The following is a 14896-nucleotide window of genomic DNA, read 5'->3' as shown; positions in this document are numbered from 1 at the left end:
TCCTCCTGTTATATTCCATCACTCGGGACGAGTTCTCACATCAGGCGAAGAAATCTCTAAGCCTGAGCTGGGAGGCTTCAGTAGGACATTGAGGATGTCGTCAAGTATGCCGCGAAGGGTTCACCAACTATGACAACTTCACATGTGTTTTCCCAGCAATGCTGGAGTTATTATTAACTTGGGACTTACCACTTCTCAGAATGTATTAACCCTGATGAACTTATTTTCTAATTAAAACATGCATTACTTGTATAATCGTTTCTCGTTTATTTCTGCGTGCTCGAAATTCTTCAAAACACTTATTTATATATAGCCCTTGTGGCTTAGCGCTTCTTTTTGATTATAATAATAATAATAATAATAATAATAATAATTCAAAACACTTGGTTAAATTATGTTAGGGCAAGAATTTATAACTGTTCGTGGTGGGATAAAACTCAAAGAGAGAGATATAAATAATAGCACCATATAATCCTTCACAGAAGACAAGAATTTGTACTGAGAAAACACAGCAAACTTCTAAGTTGATATAGACCAAGTCTTCTAGAGGGCCACTGACAACAGTATAATGTGTAATGATGACAACTTATATCTGCTTCGCTATGAAAAAATTGAGGAAACGAGAAGCATTTCGGTAAGTGCACTATAATGGAAAGGTATTCCAGTATTCCATTACCCCAGTCGCTTGTATCTCAGTCCACGCGACTGGAACCTTATGGAGAGCGGCATAATGAAATATTAGGGATAATGATTTGAAGCGATTAAGAAGAGGCATTGTTCACAAAATCGTAATGACACGATTGCAAACAAACCATACCACGGGTGGGGCTTGAATCTGTGGTTAGAGAGTCTCAAAACTCCAGACCGGACTGGAGTTTTGAGACTCTCTGACCGCGGGTTCAAACCCCACCCGTGGTATGTTTTTTTTTTTTTTAAGAAGAGGCATTCACAAGTCATCATATGGAAATGAATATCCAAAGTTCTTCAATAAAACTGGTAAATTAGGTCATACACAGACCAAATCTAATTCAGATCTTTCAGAGAAAATAAAGAGACCAAAATCCTAAACAAAACACTAGCTTAAAGCCGAAAAAAAAACCCGAGAAGTTGGAGGGAAAACAATCAGGTAACTTCTTCCTTTGGGGGATACCTAATAAAAACTGGATAGGCATATCAAACTCGACTCAGTGCAGTAAAATTATTGTGTGAGAGGCCTTAGGAGTGATGTTCTAACAGTCAAGGATCACAACAGTGACATTATCACAACCGCAAGGGAAACTAACTATAACCTACAAAGCAAGATATGCCAACCCAATGATAATTCATTTCGAGTCATTTGTTCTTTCTAGGCTAGAATATTGCTCTACTGTAACACCCCTTTTATAGGCAGATGAAATTGTCGATCTGGAGAATGTAGAGAAAACCTTCGCTGCTCACATAAACTGAGGCAAGCAACTGAGAGCACTTGAAGTCTATTGATCTATACTACTTTTAACGAAGGCGAGAAAGATACATTATAATTTTCACCTGGGAAATTCTAGGGGGATTGATCCCAAATTAGCAAACATAAATCACTCCATATGAAAATAAGAGGCTTAGCAGACGGTGTAAATTACCTCAATGAAAAGTAGGGTTGCAACGTGTAAGTTAAAAGAGAACTAAGAGACGAAGATATTTCTACACTCTCTCTTCATGCATATGAGAGAGTATCAACAGACCTTTAGCTGTCTTCAAGAGGAAAGTTGATAAGTTCCTTTAGTCACTTCCTGATAATCCGGGCTGTGGGATATACATTGGACTGTGTGTGGTTAGCACCAAAAACCTCGATGATCAGGCCATCCACCGGGAGGCCTGGTCTGGGACTTGGCCACAGGGGCACTGACTCTCAGAACACTTTACATAGACTCCAGGTATGTAGCCTATAAACATAAACTATGAAAAACAATAAGTCTAGATGTATCAGGCTGTGATATTGGATTCAAATGTATTGCAGATTCTAGTGAAGAAACTCCACACACTGCAGAACAAGATTTGTTGGGACGGTATTTCACTCCACTCACAGCTGTACATTGTCTAAACAGAAGTTTCTTCAGTAACATGAGTGTTTTCTTAATATTGTGTGCCTCGTCGTAGCTCCAGAGACAACGCACAGTTGTAGGAAGAGCAAAGATGAGAGTAAACATACTTCCACTACACTCAAACGTATGAGGATGTCATGGCCCAGCGCACTAAGTGATTACCATATCGTGTGTCTTTCTGATGTGAGAGACACGGCAGTAGGCTCAATTTTTTTCGCAGCCATAACAAAAATTAAATATATATATATATATATATATATATATATATATATATATATATATATATATATATATATATATATATATATATATATATATATATATATATATATATATATATATATATATGTATATATATATATATATATATATATATATATATATATATATATGTATATATATATATATATATACATATATATATATATATATATATATATATATATATATATATATATATATATATATATATATATATATATATATATATATATATATATATATAGGGAAGTACCACCTCTATAGCTGGACTGGGGACCCTCATCCTCAGAGAAGACAATAAACGTACCTCAGGGAAAACTCAAGGTTCTCCCCGGAGCTGTTTCAATATTTTCTTCTCCTACCACCCCCTATATATTTTATATGTTATGTGAACATTTATTAATAAACAGAATACATTTACAGAAAAAACAAACATGAATACAATGGCACAATGTATTAAAGATCATGAATTTCCTCCAGCTCCTCCGAGGCTGGATGCGAGCCAAGTATGCAGCAAGCATTTCCCCTCTGGATGGTTATGCTAAGGCGCTGGAACATGAAAGTGGCTGCCCTTGGGTCCCTGGTAGCGTTGATGAGTCTGAAACCCAATTCTTTAAGGAAACGTGGTGCATTTTTTCCCCATGATCCCAAGGTCTCTGATCCCACTGAGGCAAATTGATATTGTTGGCTAATGTCCCTGTACTTACTGATCTTGTACTCCTCCCTGTGGTCAGCAGCTCCTCCCTGTCGCCCCACACTGTGATGGATATAGGTGTTAGCCAGTGTGGACACACAGGTATAGTCCCATGCTAAAAGCTTGCCATTCTTCCAAGGATAGATGGTGATCCCGTCGGGGCGGTTTGCTGAGTTGTGGGTATTGTTGGCTGCTAGTGATCGGGGCCCCCTCTCGGCTGGGCATCCAGCTGTAGCAAGGGTTCTCTTAATGATGTCGTTGACCTCATTGTGTCTTGCATGCCAGCCCTTGGTTTTGGAACAGTTAAGACCATGTGGACTGTATTGGTCTGCTTGCGCTTCGCCGCAAAAACACGTATATTCTGTGTGAATTGGGGCAGCAAGGCGCAGAGCCACTGCAATACGGAGTGTCTTAGGGTCGAGTCGCTTTCCCATTGCCGATATGGGAACTGTTTGGAGGAAGTCCCCGGAGTGATGTGCGCTCACAGCCTGGAGACGGGCAATCTCCCTATCTGATGTTGCAGCCCTGAGCATGTTGGCAAGCACCTACCTTCTCAGCGATCGGGCCATCCCAGCTTGACTGTTTGTGAGCCAGTGCTGCACTAGGGTTTGGTGCTGGAGCAGCAAGAGTCTCCCATTCAGTGATGGCACTGGCATAGCTAGGGTCTTCTATTCCTGCTGAGTCGCTGAGGGTATCAGGAAGAATTTGTCTTATCAACTCGTTTGATGCTATTGAAGAGGATAGGAAAGCTGGTAGAGCAATCTGGGAGGATCTGCGTACTCCTAGCCCTCCAAGCCTGACCGAAAGTGAGGCTTGCAACCACTGTCCATCTTCAAGGGAAAGATTCAATACACTCTCTAGCATGGTCTTAAGGAGAGAGTCATATTCCTTAGTTTTGAACTGCTGAAGGCTGGGGAGCATCTTAGAAAGTAGGTAAGTTTTGGGATTGACAGGCACCTGGTGAATAGGTAGAATGCATCGTGTGTGTCGATGTCTTTCATCCTGCTTTCCATCGTCCGGAGGTCTGAGACTTTTTTTTTTGTAGGATCAGATCGATGGCATTTGACCCAAGAGGAGCACCAAGGAGAGTGCTATTGGCTGGATCAATGGCTCGTGCTCCTGGTAAAACGGCGCTGATATTCTGCATCATCTGTTGATTGGTAGAAACTATTTCACATTTGGTGGGGTTTAAAGATAGGCCCAGGCTTCCTCCCATGTCTTTAATTTTACTGATGTCCTCTAGGAGAGATTCTGTTGTGCCAGCCAGGGTACCATCGTCCAGGAACCAGATATTGAGCTCGCTGGAGAGTGTTTATGTGACTTCCTTGGTGATCAAACAAAATAGAAAGGGGGCGAGAGGGTCCCCCTGTTGCACGCCCTCACATGAGTCAATTTCATGGTCCCCAAACAATAGTTTGGAAGTCACACTATAACACGATTCTATGAAGGGATAAAGGGAAGGGAAATTTCTATAAACTGCTTGGAGAGCAGCATCCCTTCTGACTGAGTTGAAAGCGTTGGCAAAGTCCAATTTGACCAAGGCTTTTTCATCGGATAAGTTTTTGATATATACTCGTGCTGCGTGGGCAGCTGCTTCACAGTCCTGTTGAACGCTGAAACCGAGCTGAGTTGGTTTCAGCATTGCAGCAGCCTCTTGACTCACCCTTCTTACTGCACCCTTGGCGACTAGGCGCCGAAGGGTGTTACCCGCTGCAATGGGCCTGATTCCGCCATCCTTTTTCCGGAGGGCACACAATGAGGCACCAAAGAAAAAGGGTCTGATGGCCTCTGGGACACCGCCAGCCAGGCACAGGTTGGAAAATTTGGTGAGTTCATACAGCAGCCTCTCTGAAACCTCACCAAGTGCTGGATTAAGTATTTGTTTTAAGTGTTGAGGCCTTAAACCGGTAAAACCTCCTGCTGAGCCCTGTGGAAATGACATAGCAGCTTTATACACATCAGCATCCTGTAAGGTTAGATGCTCTTCGCCTGCTGCAATGTCAGGGAGGTCAATGTTGGTACTGGGAGCCCTGGGTGGATGTTTGTCCTTCAGAGCTTGCGCCGTGCTTGCCTCCTTGGGAGCGATGGTATCCTCACTGGTTATAAGCCTCAGAGCTCCAATAGTGTTACCCTCTTCTATTTTTTTGCTAAGTTGGGCTCTGAGTTTTGAGGCGACGGGTGTCCTGTTGTTGGCATTTGCCCAGCGGGTGTTTGTCGCCCTAGGGGGGAGACGGACGAGGTTGTCATCCCTTGGGAATGCATTTATTGCCCTAATAACATGTGTTGCTAGTGACTTGTCCCTCCTTGGTGGGACAGCCAAACAGGCATTGTCAAAAAGCAGCAAGTTGTGCCAGGATCTGTTGTTTGAAGGAGCATCGTTGACTTTCTTCAGAAGGTCAGTGAATTTGCTAGCAGCTTGAGGGCGAGCTGCTTTGGGGACGTGTGTCAGAGTCCTGGTGGATGTTAATTTGATTGCAGATTTGAAGTCCTCTGTAGAGGTGAAGCCACGGTAACTGTCAGCCCTGTCTGCTGGGGGAAGCTGTTGGTTGTTCTCATTTGGAGCTCTCCTGGAGCCTAGACATCCATTGTTTGCACGGATGTTGCCAGTTGTGGGATTGAGTGCATATTCCCTGTGGCACACCCGGCAGATGCCTCGTGCACGACAGCTTTGGCTCTGTCGTAAAGATTCTTGGGAACCCGCGACTACTTGTGACATTGCTGATACCGTGGGGGTGGGAGGGCGCCAGCTGTGGGGTGACTGGTGAAAGACTGCATGGATGCATGGGGGAACTTGCGATCTTGGCTTAAATAGCAACGCTTATCTTGCCATATAGGACAAGTGAAAATTTGTGTATGCTTATAATAATTTCGCCCAAACCATTCTGAACCTAACGAAAAAAATACATTTCACTGTGTTTGTTTAGTATTAAATTACTGTAAACAAATCTAAAATATATTTAATTGGGTTAAGCTAAAATAAATTGCACTTGTTATAATAAGGTTAGGCAAGTTTTCTAAGTTCCTTTTGGTGCAAAATTGTAAATTTTTACATCAACATTAACGAAAAAATTTAAAAATTTTAGAAAGGACTTAATTTTAAATGAGTTCTTGCTAATTGACCAGTTTTACATATTCGGCACGACATATATACTATATATATATATATATATGTATATATATATATATATATATATATATATATATATATATATATATATATATATATATATATATATATAGCATAGCCATCCAGAGGGGAAATGCTTGCTGCATACTTGGTTCGCGTCCGGCCTCGGAGGAGCTAGAGGAAATTCATGATCTTCGATACATTGTGCCTTTGAATTCATGTTTATGTTTTTCTGTTAATGTATTCTGTTTATTAATAAATGTTCACAAAGAATATAAAATATAGGGGGTGGTAGGAGAAGAAAATATTCAAACAGCTCCGGGGAGAACCTTGAGTTTTCCCTGAGGTACGTTTATTGTCTTCTCTGAGGATGAGGGTCCCCAGTCCAGTTAGAGGTGGTACCTCTCTCTCTCTCTCTCTCTCTCTCTCTATATATATATATATATATATATATATATATATATATATATATATATATGTATATATATATATATATATATATATATATATATATATATATATATATATATATATATATATATATTTATATATATATATATATATATATATATATATATATATATATATATATATATATATATATAATATATATATACATATATGCAAAACAATCACAGACAGGCGATCTTAATGCAGAAAAAGCCACATGGGGTTGGAAATCATTAGTAAGATCTTTCGCATTGTGTGTATCGTCAGAGACATTTTTTTCCTTCCTACTATTTGTTGCTAGCCTTGGCTAGAAGACAGGCGATCTTACCTATGCAAGACAAGCCGCCACAGGGGGGAGGGGAATCTTTAGCTCAAGTACTTTCACACTTCTCAGTGAGTCATCAGGAGTTATGCAAAGTTGCAAGGCAACAACTGAAGGAGTGAGAGGAAGTTTTCTCAGAATAGCACAGTACGGGTTTGTCACCGGCCGTAGCCTCTCTCTTGAGAGGTTCCCGAGAGAGGCTGCGGCTGGTGACAAACCCGTACTGCGCTACTCTGAGAAAACTTCCCCTCACTCCTTCAGTTGTTTCCTTGCAACTTTGCATAGCTCCTGATGACGCACTGAGAAGTGTGAAAGTACTTAAGCTAAAGATTCCCCACCCCTCTTCCGTGGCTTGTCTTGCATATATATATATATATATATATATATATAACTCAAGAAATCGTAATGACACGATTGCAAACAAACCATACCCACGGCCACGCTAGCTGGAGATTCGTCTGTAAAAACTTGCATTTGTGGTCACAGAGGTGCCTGTGCTAACTTTCCTATGGTGTAGAAATATACCTAGTTGGATGAATCTTATTGTGGCTAGCTGGTCTAGTGGCTAACGCGACGGGCTGGAGTTTTGAGACTCTATGACCGCGGGTTCAATCCCGGCCGGGGGTATGGTTTGATATATATATATATATATATATATATATATATATATATATATATATATATATATATATATATATATATATATATATATATCATTGAAATTCAGTAATGTCAAAAGCTACTTCAGTACACCCTGACCCTTTCAGCCCCTAAATCTGTCGTTACCCACCGAGAGGCTCTCTACAGCTTTAGAGAGATATAATTAAGAGCCTCTCGAGACCCTTCTGTGCAAGTGTTCCCTTCCCTGCGTTGCTACTCTCAGGGTTGCCACACCAAGGCTTAGGGCGGGATCTAGCAGGGGCCCCTGACTGCCTCTCTCAAGGCCCATAACGCAATATTTTTATGACACCCTCAAACTTTCTTATTAAAGGGGTTATGTGATGATTTTCATGTGATGTGAACATTAGTTAATTATTTTAAAGACGCAATTGTAGTGAAGAGGTGAAAGAAAGTACCAATAGGAAATTGTAGGAATAACCTGTAAATACAATCGCTTAATGAATGGTAATGATTGATCCCTGGTCAAGAGAAAGTAGCTTGTCCGGGAGCTAGAGCTTAGAACATAACTAGGGAAATTCCCACGTATTATACGTAAGGTGCTGTTGAGTGCTGGAAGTACTCGCATAACTTAAACGTTTTAATATTTCATAAAACAATCTCTGGTAAAAGTTTCATAATATTACTGACACCGATGATTACATCATAAACTACATGATTAGTATTTAGTCTCGAGAGTAAGTTGAGGCGGAAGGATTCAGGTGTAAACAACCGAAAGTAAATCATTAAGCTCTAGCTTCTAGGGCTATCAAAGAAGTTTTTAGTGGAGGAAAAGTTTCAGCTCTGGTTCTGAAGGTCAAATTTGTAGAACCTAGAGTTCCTGATGAGTGGCTAGGATGTGAAGCTTGAATTAACATAAAAACGGGACTTCCTGTGTAAAGGTCCCAATGCTCATCGCTAGCTGGGCAGACGGAGTGGATGGGGTGCCGCCCGGATCCCCACACAGCTGAATGTAGATCCCACGACTCTGCTAGAGGGGCTGCGAGGCAAGCAGGGGATTCAGCGCGTCTTAAAGAAGAGCCACGCACTACTGGAGCCTGAGAGGAGAGGGTTTGGGGGGATATCGTAATTCCAGATGGGAGGTTCATGCTGCTAAGTGAAGTCCCCAAAATGGGCACGCTAGAAGCCGGGGTGGAGGAAATATTAGGAAAATCTTGTATCTTGCTAGCAAGGAGACGCACCGTTTGGTCAAAGAAAAATAATTGTAAGAGAGGATCTCTTGTTTATTACAAGTGAGCCTTCCTATAATTGTCTTCTCATAGTGCAGAGGGGTTTTAGAGCATGTAATCAACCCCATACACAAACACACACGCATACACACGCACACACATACACACACACACACACACACACACACACACACACACACACACACACACACACACACACACACACACACACACACACACACACACACACACAGATGAATCACAGGGATGTTAGGAAGTATTTCTTCAGCCACAGAGTAGTCAGTAAGTGGAATAGTTTGGGAAGCGATGTAGTGGAGGCAGGATCCATACATAGCTTTAAGCAGAGGTATGATAAAGCTCACGGCTCAGGGAGAGTGACCTAGTAGCGATCAGTGAAGAGGCGGGGCCAGGAGCTCGGACTCGACCCCCGCAACCTCAACTAGGTGAGTACACACACACACACACACACACACACACACACACACACACACACACACACACACACACAATTATAATAATAACAAACACGTGCATTTACAATCATGTACACTGCATGATCTTTAAGAAAATGCCCAACATTCTGAAATCATTCACGTCCAGTGCTGCACATGTGCTTTTTACACAATAGAAAACATCTAAGGAACACAAAAACTATTAGTTGCTGAAATGAAAATTTATTCACCTACGGTCTGTCACAAGCAGAGTTATGTAGCTTCTTTACGAGCATCAACATGGCGGCTGTTCCCTAAATCGGAAGTATTCAGAGGAATAAGGTACAATAACCTACTATGCACTGCTTAGTTTTCATTGTTACTTCCCGTTGCTCCTAATGACTGAAAGTACATGGTCAAATATGATAAAATATCGTTAAGAAGCCTTATGAGTTTAGACTAGTCAACGATAAAGCCAAAAAAGTGGATGTAGCCCTGTTGAACCTGTTTTATTGAAGAGCTGGCAGGAAATTGCTTTTTTATTTTTTGTTTCTCCCTCTCTCGTCCTCTACGGAAAATCGGAAGTGAAATTTTGGCGTGTCGTCAAATTTTCACATAAAACATTTAGCTTGGCCTCTGGGACGGAAAATTGGGCCGGTGGTCGCTACTGGAAAGCTGAAGCCACGGTAATCCCTGGGTAATTCATAGAACACTTGATGAATAAGATATATGTCTTTTTTTATAAAGATTCTGTTAACATAGATTTTCAAATAAAGTTTCTTAGTAGATGAATAAGGAAAATGCAGAACGCTTTATTGTTATTATTTTTGAAATATTTCGCCTGCGCAGCGGACTTTTTCAGTCGGATACAGAGCTGACTAATACACTGGAGAAAGATGAAGAAGAGTGTGAGGTATTCCTACCCTCAGCTTTGACAGAAGAGGAGAGGTAACTTTGAGGTTTACAGTAGTTCTTAAATAAAGGTACCTAAGTGCTGCACATGTTCCTTGTTAGTAGGGGTCGAGAATGGACTCGTGCAATGTTAGTTTTGTCTGTTGTTAAATTTTTTCTCAGTGTTATTCAAGGTTTTTACATTTAGTTTACTATTACACTGTGCATTCTATGGTATAATTAACTATTTTTGTGCTTAAAAAATCTTAAATAAACAATATTTACATACAGTTCGTAGAGGTCTGGAACGGATTAATCGTATTTAAATAAAATCCAATGGGGAAATTAGGTTCAGGTCACGACCTAATCGCGTCGCGACCACAGTTTTGTAACGAATTATGGTCGTGACCAAAGATCCACTGTATATTTTATGTATACAGTATATATATATATATATATATATATATATATATATATATATATATATATATATATATATATATATATATATATATATATATATATATATATATATATATATATATATATATATATTTCGTGCCGAATAGGCAGAACTTGCGATCTTGGCTTAAGTAGCAACGTTCATCTTGCCATATAAGACAAGTGAAAATTTGTGTATGCAATAATTTCGCCAAAATCATTCTGAACCTAACGAAAAATATATATTTGATTGTGTTTGTTTAGTACTAAATTATTGTAAACGTATTTAAAATATATTTAGTTGGGTTAGGCTAAAATAAATTGTTCTTGTTATAATAAGGTTAGGTAAGTTTTCTAAGATCCTTTTGGAGCAAAATTAAAAATTTTTACATTAACATTAATGAAAAAATATATCTTTAAACCTATAAGAGAAAATTTTCGAAAGGACTTAATTTTAAATGAGTTCTTGCTAATTGACCAGTTTTACATATTCGGCACGATATATATATATATATATATATATATATATATATATATATATATATATATATATATATATATATATATATATATATATATATATATATATGTATATATATATATATATATATATATATATATATATATATATATATATATATATATATATATATATATATATATATATATATATATATATATATATATATATATATATATATATATATATATATATATATATATATATTTATAGGAGAAACTTTTAGAGAGGGTGTGGTAGGTAAGTTTGGGGTGCCGGGTGTAAATGATAATGGGAGCCCTTTGATTGAACTTTGTATAGAAAGGGATTTAGTTATAGGTAATACATAATTTAAGAAAAAAGGATAAATAAGTATACAAGATATGATGTAGGGCGAAATGACAGTAGTTTGTTGGATTATGTATGGGTAGATAAAAGACTGTTGAGTAGACTTCAGGATGTACATGTTTATAGAGGGGCCACAGATATATCAGATCACTTTCTAGTTGTAGCTACACTGAGAGTAAAAGGTAGATGGGATACAAGGAGAATAGAAGCATCAGGGAAGAGAGAGGTGAAGGTTTATAAACTAAAAGAGGAGGCAGTTAGGGTAAGATATAAACAGCTATTGGAGGATAGATGGGCTAATGAGAGCATAGGCAATGGGGTCGAAGAGGTATGGGGTAGGTTTAAAAATGTAGTCTTAGAGTGTTCAGCAGAAGTTTGTGGTTACAGGAAAGTGGGTGCAGGAGGGAAGAGGAGCTATTGGTGGAATGATGATGTAAAGAGAGTAGTAAGTGAGAAAAAGTTAGCATATGAGAAGTTTTTACAAAGTAGAAGTGATGCAAGTAGGGAAGAGTATATGGAGAAAAAGAGAGAGGTTAAGAGAGTGGTGAAGCAATGTAAAAAGAGAGCAAATGAGAGAGTGGGTGAGATGTTATCAACAAATTTTGTTGAAAATAAGAAAAAGTTTTTGAGTGAGATTAACAAGTTAAGGAAGCCTAGAGAACAAATGGATTTGTCAGTTAAAAATAGGAGAGGAGAGTTATTAAATGGAGAGTTAGAGGTATTGGGAAGATGGAAGGAATATTTTGAGGAATTGTTAAATGCTGATGAAGATAGGGAAGCTCTGATTTCGTGTATAGGGCAAGGACTAATAACATCTTGTAGGAGTGAGGAAGAGCCAGTTGTGAGTGTGGGGGAAGTTCGTGAGGCAGTAGGTAAAATGAAAGGGGGTAAGGCAGCTGGGATTGATGGGATAAAGATAGAAATGTTAAAAGCAGGTGGGGATATAGTTTTGGAGTGGTTGGTGCTATTATTTAATAAATGTATGGAGGAGGGTAAGGTACCTAGGGATTGGCAGAGAACATGCATAGTTCCTTTGTATAAAAGCAAAGGGGACAAAAGAGAGAGTGCAAAAATTATAGGAGGATAAGTCTGTTGAGTATACCTGGTAAAGTGTATGGTAGAGTTATTGTTGAAAGAATTAAGAGTAAGACGGAGAATAGGATAGCAGATGAACATGGAGGCTTTAGGAAAGGTAGGGTATGTGCGGACCAGGTGTTTACAGTGAAACATATAAGTGAACAGTATTTAGATAAGGCTAAAGAGGTTTTTGTGGCATTTATGGATTTGGAAAAGGCGTATGACAGGGTGGATAGGGGGGCAATGTGGCAGATGTTGCAGGTGTATGGTGTAGGAGGTAGGTTACTGAAAGCAGTGAAGAGTTTTTACGAGGATAGTGAGGCTCAAGCTAGAGTATGTAGGAAAGAGGGAGATTATTTCCCAGTAAAAGCAGGCCCTAGACAAGGATGTGTGATGTCACCGTGGTTGTTTAATATATTTATAGATGGGGTTGTAATAGAAGTAAATGCGAGGGTCTTGGCAAGAGGCGTGGAGTTAAAAGATAAAAAATCACACATAAAGTGGGAGTTGTCACAGTTGCTCTTTGCTGATGACACTGTGCTCTTGGGAGATTCTGAAGAGAAGTTGCAGAGGTTGGTGGATGAATTTGGTAGGGTATGAAACAGAAGAAAATTAAAAGTGAATACAGGAAAGAGTAAGATTATGAGGATAACAAAAACATTAGGTGATGAAAGATTGGATATCAGATTGGAGGGAGAGAGTATGGAGGAGGTGAATGTATTCAGATATTTGGGAGTGGACGTGTCAGCGGATGGGTCTATGAAAGATGAGGTGAATCATAGAATTGATGAGGGGAAAAGGGTGAGCGGTGCACTTAAGAGTCTGTGGAAACATAGAACTTTGTCCTTGTAGGCAAAGAGGGGAATGTATGAGAGCATAGTTTTACCAACGCTCTTATATGGGTGTGAAGCATGGGTGATGAATGTTGCAGCGAGGAGAAGGCTGGAGGCAGTGGAGATGTCATGTCTGAGGGCAATGTGTGGTGTGAATATAATGCAGAGAATTCGTAGTTTGGAGGTTAGGAGGAGGTGCGGGATTGCCAAAACTGTTGTCCAGAGGGCTGAGGAAGGGTTGTTGATGTGGTTCGGATATGTAGAGAGAATGGAGCGAAACAGAATGACTTCAAGATTGTATCAGTCTGTATTGGAAGAAAGGCGGGGTAGGGGTCGGCCTAGGAAAGGTTGGAGGGAGGTTTTGTGTGCGAGGGGCTTGGACTTCCAGCATGCATGCGTGAACGTGTTTGATAGGAGTGAATGGAAACAAATGGTTTTTAATACTTCACGTGCTGTTGGAGTGTGAGCAAAGTAACATTTATGAAGGGATTCAGGGAAACCGGCAGGCCGGACTTGAGTCCTGGAGATGGGAAGTACAGTGCCTGCACTCTGAAGGAGGGGTGTTAATGTTGCAGTTTAAAAACTGTAGTGTAAAGCACCCTTCTGGCAAGACAGTGATGGAGTGAATGATGGTGAAAGTTTTTCTTTTTCGGGTCACCCTGCCTTGGTGGGAATCGGCCAGTGTGTTAATAAAAAAATTATAATAAAATAATATATACATATATATGTATATATATATGTATATATATATATATATATATATATATATATATATATATATATATATATATATATATATATATATATATATATATATTTATATACATGTATATATATTTATATATATATATATATATATATATATATATATATATATATATATATATATATATATATTATTTTATTATAATTTTTATATAACCTGAGGTGTTTTAAGGTGATGTAGTTGAGTAATTTTCATCTGTTGCTGACAATACGTGATGTGTTTTATTTGGGATTTCCTTTCAGCTAAAGCGCTGGATGTACTGTCATACGTTTTTTTTTAATTCTATCCAGCCTAATCTTAAAATTTCCTGGGGTCAGCAGAGGCGCGAAAGGGGTTCAATATGTGCTCTTGAAGAGCAAAATACTCTCAGTTCAAGGACTGCAGTAGTCTTCGTTTCCTTGGAGCGAATTAGATTACTTTCAAACCTGATTACTTCCCCCTCCCCAGGCTTGTATAACCTGGAATTTACCTGGAAACGATTTCGGAGGTCACTACCAACGTTTCCCGGTACCAGACCAGGCCTCCTAGTTGCTGGTCTGCTCAACTTGGCTGTTCGTGCCATTCGGACGTAGAACTACATGTGCACCACAAACTGGTTGATCAGGAACTGGCTAGAGGAACTCAACAAGCTCCCTCTCGAAGACAGCCAGCGGATTGTTGGTAATTTCCCTTATGTACGACGGAAGTGTATTAAATAGTCTTCAGTGCCCGACATTTGAGTTCCCTCTTAGCTACTAATCACTCTCTTGCTTTTTAAGAGATATTTCTGACCGCCTTTCAAGCCTTAAACCTCAAGCCTTAATAGTTAAT

At 39.3% G+C, this 14896-nt stretch overlaps 1 protein-coding gene across 1 annotated transcript in view; it reads left to right on the top strand.

Moving 5' to 3' along the window:
* CARPA (Carbonic anhydrase-related protein A) overlaps window positions 1-14896 on the top strand; it is a 608382-nt gene that overhangs the window by 339801 nt on the left and 253685 nt on the right. The gene's annotated exons all lie outside the window — the stretch shown is intronic.

Source organism: Cherax quadricarinatus, chromosome 71 (assembly GCF_038502225.1).
Source record: "Cherax quadricarinatus isolate ZL_2023a chromosome 71, ASM3850222v1, whole genome shotgun sequence".
In the NCBI taxonomy this organism is placed as follows: domain Eukaryota; kingdom Metazoa; phylum Arthropoda; class Malacostraca; order Decapoda; family Parastacidae; genus Cherax; species Cherax quadricarinatus.
The sequence above is the reverse complement of the archived record's forward strand: the minus strand, read 5'-3'. Positions and strand labels throughout refer to the sequence as shown.